Source organism: Ursus arctos, chromosome X (genome assembly GCF_023065955.2).
Source record: "Ursus arctos isolate Adak ecotype North America chromosome X, UrsArc2.0, whole genome shotgun sequence".
In the NCBI taxonomy this organism is placed as follows: Eukaryota; Metazoa; Chordata; class Mammalia; order Carnivora; family Ursidae; genus Ursus; species Ursus arctos.
Window position 1 is genome coordinate 7,646,101 of NC_079873.1, and position 14,014 is coordinate 7,660,114.

The 14,014-nt window shown below is 39.6% G+C and overlaps 1 protein-coding gene across 3 annotated transcripts in view; it reads right to left on the reverse strand.

Annotated features, from left to right (window-relative positions):
- MID1 (midline 1) overlaps positions 1-14,014 on the reverse strand; it is a 569,906-nt gene that overhangs the window by 451,784 nt on the left and 104,108 nt on the right. The window lies entirely within an intron of this gene.

A 14,014-nucleotide genomic window follows, 5' to 3' on the forward strand; every position in this document is an offset into this window, starting at 1 on the left:
CTAACCATCCCCCATTCACTAGTTCACATCACACATTTATTTCCTTGTATCAAACATATTCGCTGTACATACAGAGCTTTCCTGAATCACTCCACATTTGATCCAGAGGGATTTATACTCAACATTTTTATGTTAAATATGTGATACAAAACCACCCAGGTGCCAGTTTGAACTGGATATCTGCTAACTTACTGCTGAGTGAAAACTACCAAAATAATTTTATGTGACCCCACTCTATGTGTGTTCTGCTCTTCCAGCTTTTCTAAAGACTGATTTTCAATTTAATATTCAAAATACACATTTGGCAAAATTATATCTCCAGTTACATAAACAGTAAGTGTGTGGAGATTCATTTTACTTCCTGTCCCCTATAGTTCACGGAGATAGTTTTTTCTGACCCTTCAGCTTTTTCTGAAACCATGAGGCCCACTTGCCTTCTGGATTAGCAAAGAGTGCCAATCTCTGTGAACTGATTTTAGGTCCTGTCCTCCGTGTTCCCTAAAAACAAGCTTCTGTCTCTCTTGAAGGGGAGGAGTTGGCAATATCTGAGTTTCTGAGCACAGTAGGCTTTAGAAGGATAATGGGGACAGATAGGAGAAGTGAAGAGGACAGATGGGGGTAGAGATACTGCTGCTTAAGGAGCAGAAACACTGTCAGGACAATGAGGAAATGGGGAGTGAGTAAGTGTGGGAACCCAAGTGATAGCAGCAGGAATGGAACGGCCTGAGCAGAGGTGAGGAGACAACCAGAGGTAGAACGATCAGGTTGGAAACACATGGAATGCTGAGGACAGAGAGGGCCAAGGCTTTAAAGGAGGTTACTAGACAAATAGTGTAGTCACTGGTGTAAAAAATGAGGAGGCAGAGGTGGCTTCTTTAAGGGCTGGGGTGGGGTTCTGTTGTATGTTAGGAGCAGTGGGCTATGGGAAATACAAAGGTGATTCAGAATTCAGAGACGTGATACAGAATTCAGAGACGTCACGTCACTGAGAGATGTAAGAGAGATGGAAAGGAGAGGGAAGTGGGGTGCAAGAGACTAGAGAGGGAGTAGCCACATACATAAACTGATGCTCTTGGAGGTTTCCAGGCCTTTGAAGAGTGATATGGGGCCCAGATGAAGGTATTAAATGAGATGACTGGAGGAGAGGGCAGCCTGGGGTGGAGGTGGATGAGGAACCACAGGTCTGTGAACACTGCAGAATATGTCCCAAGAGTGCATTACTCCATGAAAGGAAGCAGGATACAGCGATTAAGACTACAGCCCCAGCCACCATTAATGCTGTTTTGGAATCTGGACTCTGCCACTTCCTGGTAGCGTGACCTCGGACAAATCATACTGTCTTGCTGTGCCACGGTTTCCTTCTCTCTAAAATAGCAATAGCAAGAGTGCCCTGTGTGCATTACTCCGACAACTGAGTCGATATATGGACTACATGGAAGACGTGGAAGAAGGCAGGTGATTATTCGGAACAGGACAGCTTTGAGTGATGGTGGTGGCCGGGACAGGCATGAGAGGTGAGGCGAAGATGAAGCCCGTGAAGTGCTGGAGGTTGAGAAACCGGCAGACAAGTGGGTTGGGAATGTCCTCAACATGAAATAAGAGTGAAGGTAAGAAAGAGTGGAAGGAAGACTGCACGCGTTCCAAGTGGAAGACTGGTGGCATTCAAAATTTTATTATCAACATATATTATTGATCAAATATGCCAGCCTCTACGGTCGGCACTTTACATACCTTTACCTTATCTTCTGCTCACAATAATCCTGCAAAGTCAATGCTTTCCTTTTTAGAAAAAAGAAGTCGGCACTCACGTGTTTTATGTATGATGCCAAAGCTGCCACACACAGGATATGAGAAAAGGGGCCCTTGGAACCTGGGCTTGTCTAGCTACAGCTATGATGGGGGCAAATGGGAGTGAAGGCAATAGACTGGCCCTCCACAGCTGAGTAACTATTGAGCTAAGACGATGATGGCAAGGGGAAGGCAAGGAGGAGGGAGGAAGAGGCAATTCTGCAAGACAAACATAGTCAACACCGGTGTCCCTATTCACAAAATTAAAAGAGAACCAATTGGTTTACATGACTCTTTTATGTTATTGCGGTTACTCGCTGAACCGAGAAAGCCTTTTGCGCTTCAGTTTTTTCCAGAGACTAGCATAATCATTCAGGCTGGTTGAGTGTCTGGCGATGTTTTATGTAGTCTTCGTATTTCCTAGCCTGAAAGCCTATTCCCCACGTAATAGTTCCATATTCCTTTTGGAATGTGTAGCATGATATCCCTCCCTTCCTTCTAGCAACATGTCTTCTATGATATATACCATTTCATCCCTGTAGCAATTGGGAAATGCATTTCTGGAAGCCAGTCTCCTGGCAATTGATGCATCATTTTTCCATTAAAGAGAGTGCTCATGCATTCACAAAGAATTGCAGGTTTAAAGTGTTTGGTAATGATCTCTGGTTGCTTGTCAACCAGAATCTCTATCTGAACATGAAAATACAACATTAATATGATTTGCAACCCTTTCACTGGGTTCCTCATTTCCTCCAGCAACACAGAGTGATTTTTGCCCATGCTTAAAATCCATTACAGGTGCTTACTGCATTTGGTCTCCTTTGGAGGTACACCTTCTAAGTCGGACACAGGAAAAAGTTAAAAATGTCCTAAATGAGTAATCCCCCTACCCTGCCATCTTTTAACTCTGATTTATTCCTAAGCTGAAAGTATTCATCACTAGTTGAGCTAAAATAAACTAACTCTTATGACATATAATTAAATTACTGGCAGAAATAAAATTTAAAATTCCTCCACAGTACTTCACATAAACATCAGCAGAATAATTGAGTTGAGGTAAAATATTTTGTTGAAAGGCCAAAAAAAAAAAAGTCACCTGAAAGAATTTGTTTCTCTAATCTCTGACAATGTTTAATTTTCTTTTCATGATAATTACAGAAAAAAATTTCACTTGTGTGTAAAACCCTCTCTTCTTTCAACTCTTCTTTGCCTCCCTTCTTGTTCCATATCTTTACCAGAAATTGAAAATAAAAACATTAGGAAAATGTTTAAACGTTTAGCTAAATGATAGCCTCTCAAGATCTGGCTAAAAGAAATTATGCATTTACACAGTATTCACAACTTTTAAGCTAAAATTCTAGAAAGAGGGAGTGTTATATTTCCACCCTATTTGATTTTCCTTTTAGTTGGCCCCCAAACAGACTCAATTATCCCAAAGACTTTGTAACCAGGGCACTTTAATTTGGGAGAAAAGTGATTTCTAGGCACCCAATTAAATAGCCGTTAGGAACACCACACACACACACACACACACACACACACACACTCACTCACTCCCTCCCTCCCTCCCTCCCTCAATCACTCTGCAGTTTTTCCCATTCAAGAATTTGTAAGAACAACCTCAACTCTGCTTCGCTTGGGAGTTTGTCCTGTCTTTCTGTCACTTGAAATTCCAAAATGATATAGTCATCTTGGAAGCCAGAACTGCAATGTCCATACCACATGGAAAAATTTTAAGCCAATTCTTTCAGGATTCACCACAGAATGGACAAGTCAACACAACAGTGGTTCACAGGGCAATACATTTTTCCTCTAAGATTTTACAGTATCATTTTCATATCTACTTCTAAGTTTAAAAAATTCTCTTAACCACCTCCTTCCTTTTTTGTTGAACAGCAATTTTTAAATTATCTGGTGGTTTAATAAACTTCCCTTATTTTTCTCACACTCCCTTCAACTGTGCCGATATTTTTCAGGCCACTCTCCTTTCTAGATGCAGATTTTAAAAAAGAAAGAAAGATTAGACTTGTATTAGAAAAACTGGGGAGTCAACCCGATTCTGCCATTTTTTTTAGCCACATGGACTGCGGTTGGTCCTGCTGTCCCTCTGAGCCCAGGGGCCTCATCTGTAAAAGAATGACACAAATATCTACAGCACAAGTAGAGGATTCAAAGAAATGGTAGTTTGTGAAGAAGCTTTGTAAGTGTCAAGGGTCAATAAAAAAATACATAGGCATTTTTTATTCACATGCATCTCTGTTATGGTAAATATTTGGCAAAAGAATGTGCTGGCCTTCTCCTTCTAGGAACAAAAGGCACTGTCTCATGTATTTGCACTCAGTACTATAAAGTGAAACGTCTTCCCACTCTGATCGCCACAAAATTCTCCTGGCTGTCCAGAATTATTCTAGTCCCAGCCCCCAAAAGATTACTTCACTCCTATCATTGTGGGGTCCACAGTCTACTGATAACATATCCCTAAATCTTCAACTCCCTTCCTGACCTTTCCAAAGGTAGGTAGCTTGCTTCTTGTTGCACCCCCCATGACTCAGGGATGGGTAGAATGACTGGAAGGCAATGAACATGCCCTACTCTCCTCTGCAGTGCCTAGGTTCCTACCCCACCATCAACATGCAATAATATTCCTAGTTTTTCAGTCTTTTACCATATGCTTGCACATCTCTTCTTTGCTATTCACCTTTGTTACATCCTAGGATCCCTTGCCAGGTCCTTTAAGACACAGGGCATTTACCACAGTCTTTCCTTTCAGCGGCCATCATCCTTTAAGGCTCTAACAACCCTACTGAAGCCCTTTCTGATACCACACCTCATAGATCCTTGTCCTTCATAGCGGTAAGTACTCAGTTCTTCAGCACTAACCCTCTAAGGAAGCATCATAATACACCTGACCATTTATTGCTACCAAGATCTCAAACTGTGATCTCAAACTCCTTCCCTATCATGACACCCATTTCCTTGATTCCTCCCTGCTTTCCCAATGAATCATCAGCTGTGGTCAGATGGACCGTGGCCTCCCAAATGGCAAAATGGAATTGCAGATGTGATTAAATTAAGGATCTTGAGATGGAAGAAGGCTCCTGGATTATCCCAGTGGGCCCAATGTAATCATGAAGGTTCTCAGACTAAGAGGGAAGTGGGAGGACCACAGTCAGACAGAGACTAGAGTGATATAACCATGAGCCAATGAATGTCAGTAGCCACTGGAAGCTGGAAGAGGCAAGAAACAGATTATCCCTTGGACCATCCAGAGGAACCAGCCCTGCTGACACCATGATTTCAGTCCAGTGAAACTCATTCTGGACTTCTGACCTCCAGAACTGTAAGATAATAAATTAGTTTTTATTTAATTCACTAAGTTTGTGGTAATTTGCTACAGCAGTGAGAGGAAACTAATATACCACCCATGCAGCTGAATGGCCTTTTGACCCAGTACTGACAGTGCCAATAGTCAATAATTTCGGTTTTGCCCATTATCTCACCCTAGAATTCCTCTCATTAGGGACCTTCCAGGATTCCTGCCTTGCCAGTCCCCAACCTTGATCGACTTCTGTCCCGATAATGGACTTTCTCATTCCTGCTTGTCAGTTTCTGAGTGATGTTGGAGCGATCCCAAACTAGTTAAGAACATTTCTAAATCTCTGGATTTTAGACTTTTTCTTCCTTTAAGCTTTCTCACCAGTGACTTAGTAGCAGATGCTACAAATATTTCTACTCTGTCTGGGCTTCCAAATCTACCTCCACCCACTTCACTCTTGGATGAGGCTGCCTTTTCTGAGAAGATTGGGATAATCTCCAGCCTTTCAACTTGTCTTTCATCTTCAGCTACCTCGCTTATTCTCTTTTGATTCAAAATCAGTGCCCTTTCTCCTTCTCACATCCACATCCTCTCCATGTCCCCGGGGTCCCATGCCCTCTGCATATTCCTCTACTTCGGTCCGTCTATTAGTTGTGGTCACTGAAGCACATAAAGAGGGGTCATAAGCTCCCCTCCCCTCCTGCATGCAGGTAAGCACCTTCTAAGCCACCCAGGATAAATCATTCTCTAGTTTTTTTCCTTTAGATCTCCAAAGCTAGAAATCCCTATCTTCTCTATTTTCCTCTTACAGTGTTTCCCTGCCTTCAAAATCCAGAAGTTTTCATGTGAGAAAGAATATTCAATTGTTCTGTCTTTTAGAGACACACAGGAAACATAATAGATATAATGACGTTAACAGGAATTCTCTGAGATCATGCAGATTCCACATACCCTATACCAATGTCTTCATAAATATAAAATATTCTTTGTTTTGTCTTGGGAAATAAAGCCACTCTTCCCATGAGTCCCAGAGAACTGTGTCATTTATGTAATAGGCACTCACTAAATGTTTACTGAATTAAATGGTCTGTGCAGCTCATTGAAATGAAAGTTTTTCATGAGCCGATCATCACAGGCCATAGTACTCTTACCCCCAAAGAACTGGATCTGCCTTCAGGTAATAATCTCTCCATGTATGTCTCCATAGTTGGTTATAAAATATTACTTTCATCAATGTAGAACCTTTATCATATGCTTTCTCATTATTGAAAACAGAATTAGGTGCCTTCTGCTGCTGACACTAATACATTCTTGTTACAGAATAGTCCCAACAATTTTTGTTGGCAATTGAGGTCCATGGATGAAGAGAAAGAAGCATAAAAGGGAAAAGTTACTAAAAAACAACAACTGACTTGGTGTAGATGGTGGAGATGTCAAAATTTTTTTGGGAAAAAAAATCTTGCCTATTTAAAAATGTTTAACATTATTCTAGCCAAATAAATACAGAACTAAGCTCTTGTAGAAATATAATCCTTGTGGAAAAGATAGATTTTTTTCATATAACTATTTACTTTTTGTTTAAATTAACTGCATGTGTATATAAAGTACAAAGATCTATATTTTAAAAACATTAAATATATTAACCTCAAAAATTGTATTTTCAATCTATGAATTTACACGTATGTGAAATACACAAACCATTTCAATGATATTGCCAGATTACATTCGAAGTCCCAATTTATGGAAATATCTTAAAGAAATTACAAAGAAGTTAAAATAAGAGAAGCAATATGGTGCAGTAAAAAGAAAGTACATGTATGAGTCAGGATGATCTAGATTTGAATCTTCGTTGCTCACTATACACTTTTTAACAAGTTCAATTCCCTTAATACCAAAAAATTTGGTATAACAAATTCACACAATATGAATAATAGGCCTCAGTCAGTAGGGTTAATATCCAAATGTTTGATATCAAGAAGACTTCTAAATGTATCTCACCGTGTTTATAAATCAAAGTGAAACAATGATTGTTCAGGAGATGTACAATGTCTGGAAAATAAAGAACTCATAGTGAAATTCTGACATAACAGGAAAATGGATTGAAATGAATAGGTCAATAGTGCTACAGACATAAAATACAGATTTTCAATGTGTTTGCCTTAAAATAATTTGGGCTAAAAATGAACTGTGTTCCTAAAGTGAAGTGTGAGTACTTGTTAATATCTTACTCTGTCATTATCATATGGTATTTGAAGAGAAAAAAGTATACATAATTTGGAAATAAAGAAATAAAATTTTTAAAAAACTTGGGAGAATAATAATGTAATTCTCATCTCCCAGGGCTATTGTGGGACTTAAATAAGTCACAGCCTCTCCAAAAACATAGGTTTCCCTTCTTCCTTCTGTTCAAGGACTGTGTCTAATTCTTTATTCCCCAAGAACGCCTAACACAATGCTTTGAACAAAGTAGACATTCAGTAAATGTTTGCTAAGTAAATCAATGTCTTGGAAATCATTTAACAATGTACACTATCTGTTTTCCTCCACACTGAGAAAGAACCACCCCCTGCCCAAATCAATCAAGTTAATCATTTCCCTTCACGTGAAAACTGCATCTCAATTTCTTTTGGAGAACCTTACATTTTGAGTTTCTAAGAGTTTCTCTTAAGTTATTTGTCTTATACGGTTGGCAACCACATGGCTAAAAAAAACAAAACACAAAACAAAACAAAACAAAAAAACAGATGCCAAAATTTAAGGAAGAGTAAAGCATATCATTTTAGTCATGCTATTGTTGCAGATTCCATACACTTGACCTTTGATGAATGTGTCATCCTTCCAGAGAGCTATTCCTGATTCTACTCCAGCATGGCATTTCTGAGACCAAACCAGTTTGTGAAAAAAGAGTCCAATCAGGGAAGGGTGACTGGGCAGTTCTCAGTCCTTTTCCTTGGTGCTCCTTACTCCCCTGAGGGTACCAGTCCCTTAGTGTTCTCATGGGGCCCCTCTCTGGAATTTGGGCAGGGAGGGAAGAGGGCAGTGTATTCCCATGTGTCAAGGGCAGGCCATATGCAGGGGCTCCACAAACATCATCAACTTTCCTCCTTCCATCATGCCTGGTGGGAGCTCTCCTCTGTTTTATAGAAGAGAGACATTTGTGGTTCAGGCAGTTTCAATAATTCATATGCCCATGTCACACAAACGGTAAGGACTAGACTTGTTTTTTCAAAGACGACTTACACACCATAAAATCCACTCTTTAAAAGTACAATTCAGTGGTTTTCAGCAGATTTATGATGCTGTGCAACCATCCCCACTATCTAATTTGAGAACATTTTTATTCCCCTAGAAAGAAACCCCATACCCATTAGTAGGCACTTCTCACGCTCCCTCCAGCCCTAAGTAACCACTAATGTGCTTTTTGTGTCTATGGATTTGCCTATCCTATACTTTTCATATAAATGGAATCATATAATATATGGCCCTTTGTAGCCGGCTTCTTTCACTTACCATAATGTTTTCAAGGCTCATGCATGTTGTAGTATGTATCAGTACTCTGTTTCCTTTTTCTAGCTGAATAATATTCTATTCTAAGAAACACATACTTCTTTTGGTGACTCTGGTGGGACACGAAGGAAAAATGTACTTTTAAAGCATTACACTGTTTGACAAAACACGTTTGAGCTCATAAAGTTCAAATACATTGCAGCACGATATGCAAATGGAAACACCAGTTTACAACTACTAGACTGGCCCAAATCTGAAAGTCACAATACTCTGTGCTAGTAACGTTGTACAAAAGTACCACACAAGTGCTTCTACAGCAAGGAGGGTAGGCTGGTTCATTCTTTCATGAGGGCAATTTGGTGGTATCCATTGAAATTACAAATTCCCTTTCTGGAAATTCATTCTATAAACACATCAGCACATATGTGAAATAATGCATTTGTTTCACCACCATTTGTTGTAGCGAAAGGCAGGAAACCACCCTACAGCACACTCCTGGTAAGCTGGCTAAATAAATGATGGTTGACTACCTTAAAGCAGTGAAAAAGAATGAGGAAGTTCTTTTTTTTTTTTTGATTTTATTTATTTATTCGATAGAGATAGAGACAGCCAGTGAGAGAGGGAACACAAGCAGGGGGAGTGGGAGAGGAAGAAGCAGGCTCATAGCGGAGGAGCCTGATGTGGGGCTCGATCCCATAACGCCGGGATCACGCCCTGAGCCGAAGGCAGACGCTTAACCTTTGTGCCACCCAGGTGCCCCGAGGAAGTTCTATACATACCAATGTGGAAAGTTCTCGAAGATATGGTCATACTTGAAAGAGTAAGGTGAAAAATGCTACGTATAGAAGGCTATGTTTTATAAAAGAAGGGAGGAAAGTAGAATGTATATATTTATACCTTATTCATATGCATAAAGAAACTCTGGAAGGATAACAAGAAATTAGTAATAGTGCTAACAAGAAATTAGTAATAGTGCTTACCTGTTTGATGGAAGAGGTGACGACATTATGACTAGGAATGAGTTGGGAAAGATTTTGCTGTACATATAGATGCCTAGGCTGTGGTAGGCAAAAATCTATAGTGTCCCTTCAAGCTTCCTGTGTCCTGGTTACCCACTCAAGCACTAAACTACCTACTACTGTGAAAGGGCTTTGCAGATGGCGTGAAGGTTGTGAATCAGCTCTTCTTAAACTAGGGAGAGTTTCCTGGATGTTCGAGTGGGCCAGTGGTATCACATGAGCCCTGACAACCTGAAGGAGCTTAGAAACAGATTTTCCCCACAGCCTCCTGAGGAGAGCCCAGGTGACTGACACCTAGATTTTGGTCTTGTGAGGCCCTGAGCAGAGAAACCAGCCACATCAACTTAGACTCCTGACCGACAGAGCTGTGAGAGTCTGTGTTGCTTGAAGCTGCTGTGTTTGTGATAATATGTTATAGAATCAAGAGAAAACTAATTTGTATATGGCTGCACTGCTTGTCTTTTTAATATAAATGAAGATTTAATGTTAATGGAAATCCAAACAGACCTCGCTAAGATCATTGCAAATAAGGTTAATTCTCCGGAAGCAGAACTATCCAGTCAAACGTTCACGGTAGTTTTCTTTGTTTTGTGTGCCTACACTTACATAATTTTAGTCTGAAGAGTGCAATTTTGATAAAGATCCCCTGGGAAGCGAGAATTTCTTGTAAAATCTGAATGGCTGCCTTGTTTTCCCAAGGCTCTCTGTGTCCTAAATTTAGAGTCTTCTCTAAAGATATAAACACAGTTTATTTAATTCTTAGAAAGTTAGTTAAAACTGATCAAATTAAATTGATAGAAACTAATGAGACAGACACTTGGCTTAAAGGAGAATGTTTGCCTTGCCTAATCGAAATGTTAAAGGTTAAGCCTGTACTTTGTCTAACCTTTAACTACACGACTCTTCCCTTTGTTATTGGGTATGTTCCAGAGCTTTGCAAAAGGAGTTTATTGTTCTTACATGGAAAAAAAAATGGTCGAATAAGTGATCTTTAATACAGAATTAAGATGAAAGTTCTAAGGACACCATTTCTCTTTATTATCATTTAGCTACTTAAAGCTAAAAAACTGTATGAAAACAAAAACCTTCCAAAATTAAGTATCTTCTGTGAGAAAAAGCAAAAATGTATTTCCTTTCTAATTCGTTAGGAAAGTTCAATTAATCTCACTGTTGAAAAATACCTCCCAATTAATCTCATGGTTAGGTAAAATCTACTTCTTTTCAAAACCATCTTTCCTCTTCCAAAACCTGTGTCCACTCCTTGCTACCACCTACCGCTGGTCAATATCTATCTCAGTGGTTCTCAACTGGGAGTGACTTTGCCCCATGGGGCAACATCTGGAGATATTCTGGGTTGTTACAACTAGGGAAGTGCTTCTAGCATTTAGTGGGTAGATGCCAGGGGTGTTGCTGAACATCCTACTGTGCACAAGGCAGCCCCACAACAGAGAATTCTCTGGCACCCAAATGTCAATAGTGCCAATGTTGAGAAACTCTGGTCTAGATGGATCTAAAAGGATGGGTCAGTAATGAATAAAAGTATGTGAAGTTCTCTAATTAGGAGAAGTACTGAAAGCCATGTTAGTATAGTATTGTTATGAAAGGGAGAAAGAAAGAAGGAAAGGAAGGAATGAAGTTCCTTCTTTCAAAGTTTCCCAATAACTGAATGGAGTATCATTTTAAGATTTAAATTTTTTAAAAGAGAGTAAAATTTAAAGTTCAGTTTCTCAATCACATGAGCCACATTTCAAGGGATCAGAAGCCATACATGACAAGTGATTACCAGGTTGGGAGGATGAAATCAGACAATATTCCTGGGACACAGATTATATTTAATACATGGGGAGGAAGGGAGGGAGGGAGGGAGGGATTGGCAAATGCCCACATTAAGCAAACGGAAAGAGAAGCAAAACCAAGTGATCAAAGAGATGAGATGACAAGGAAAACAGAGAATCACAAAGATAACAAGACAGTTCTAAGGAAGACTTAGTCAGCAAGGTTGACTGCTATGGAGCAGATGCACTGAGTGATCACTAAGGAAAGGCCATGACCTTCATAGTAGTATATCATGGGTGATCTTCAAGATGTAAGCTTTAAGTAAACAGATGCGCTTTAAGGAAGATTTCAAGGCTTGAGGGCACAGATCTTTGTTTTTATTTATTTATGTTTATTTGTTTGCATGCTTACTTTTTTTTTTGTTTATGACAGGAAAAATGGAGAGTGTGGTTATGGTGATAAAATGATCACTAGGCAAAAAGTTCTCCCCTGAAATAATCAGAATTTCAAAAAATAATTTTAGAAAATTTTCACAATTTCAAGCAATCACATTTAAAGAAGCATTTATCACGTATGACATTTAAGGTAAGGTATGAGCCATCTCATAAAAAAAGAAATGGGGCGCCTGGGTGCTGCAGTCGGTTAAGCGCCCGACTCTTGGTTTCGGCTCAGGTCATGAGAACACTTTGGGAACACTTTGGCCCAGACCCTTGATGTAATTTGGATCTAGCATTCTCCTTTCTGATGTGAGACCTATAGAATCTTCCATGTAAAGGGAGAACATTCTATTATTCTTGGTAATATTAGTAGATATCACATAGAAGATAGTCGCATAAACAATTCTACATCCAATTCATTAGTAGCTGAATGCTCCCACCATGCTATGCTCTCCCACTGGTTTTGCAAGTCAACAACCCTCAGCCTGTCTATCCACTCCCTTCCTGCCCCCTCTTCAAGACTTTGACTTGACACATACTTCTGTCTCTCTAACCCCTCCCTATCCACCACCTTGTCCAACATTTCAGAAGGACGCTGCAGGATCTTGGCATTTAACTTGTGAAAAGTTGCCAGGCCTAACTGTATCAGTGCCCCTACTGAATGCTCATACAGTGAAATTATAGTTCAGTATGAGAAACCCCATCACTTTCGTAAACGCTGTGATAACACTCATTACATCAATACAGAGCAAAAGAAAGCTCAGACTTAATCCGTTTTAATCTCCACTATTTCCTAATATAAAAGACTGTGGGCCTTTTCACATTCTTTTGGAAGGATTAGTGAAGGCAAACATGAATAACAAATTGACATTTCTGAGTTCTAGAAGAGCCAAAAGCAATACAAAAGGAAGGCAGACAGATCAAATTTCTGAACAGAATTATTTTTCTAAGCAGAGTTTAAAAGTTAACGTTAGGAACAAATGTTAAACAGCTCTGCAGTTATTTTTCTTTACCTGGAACATATTTTGCCAAACAGTTAAACTGACAAGTCAGAAAGACGCATCTTGATTTTATAAAGACAAAGGAACTCTATGTGACAGGCATAATAAGATATTTTTTTTAAAAAAAGAAGAGTTTCTTGCATAACAATTTTTATATTCCTCTAGTCATTTCATTGTTGGAGATATCAATTATTTTTTAGTGGGGAATATGTTGGTTCCCATCAAATTACTGAATATTGGTGTTAAAAGAGATTTTGAAATGATCTACTTTGGCTTCTTCATTTTATGAATGAGGAAGACAAGATCTGGAAAGGGTCTCCAAGCCATCCACTACCACAAAATCAGAGATCCATGACAATTCAGGACTAGGACCTTGGTTTTCTGATGACTCATCCAATGATCTTCTCGTTTATCATGGTCCCTGTCCTCTAGCAGATTATGTTTTATTACTGTAGAGTATTAACTTGCTCTTTCATTATAACCCCACAGCAGTTTGCTTCAACGTATCTTGAATCAAAATAGAAAGAACAAACTAATTCTTGGGGCTCCGCTTGTCTTAATGCCCCACAAAGTCACTGAGAAATGCTGTAAGGACTGGATCTACCCAAACCCTTGGATAGCAATTCGTATCTAAGGAACAATATTGCAAAATGAAAAGATCCCTAAGAGACTAGTTCTGTGGCGGGATTCTGGATCCTAACCCCCTGCACCTTCACCCTTAATCCTAGATGTGGGGTTCAGTCTAAACAGGATTTTTCAACCTCAGCACTATTGACTCTTGGGGCTGGATGATTCTTTGTCATCAAGTGCCATCCTGTGCACCGTGGGATGCGTGGCAGCATCCCTGGCTTCTACCCACTAGATGCCAGCAGCACTCCAACCCTGCGCTCTGATAATCATAAATGTCTTCAGACATTCCAGATGTCTATTTGGGGTAAAATCACCCCAGATTGAGAACCACTGGTCTAAATCCTTCAGCACCCATATATAAACCCAGACAAAAAATAGGAACAAAAGCAGAGATGAAAAGTGGGATAAAAAGAAACTCACTGGCGCTTTTGACTATGAACCTTCCTTGGCTCTAAAGCCATTGAAATGTTTTGGTGAAAAAAAAGGAAAGTTGTTTTAATGAACCATATGCCTTTCCTAGCTCCCACCATACTTTCGCCT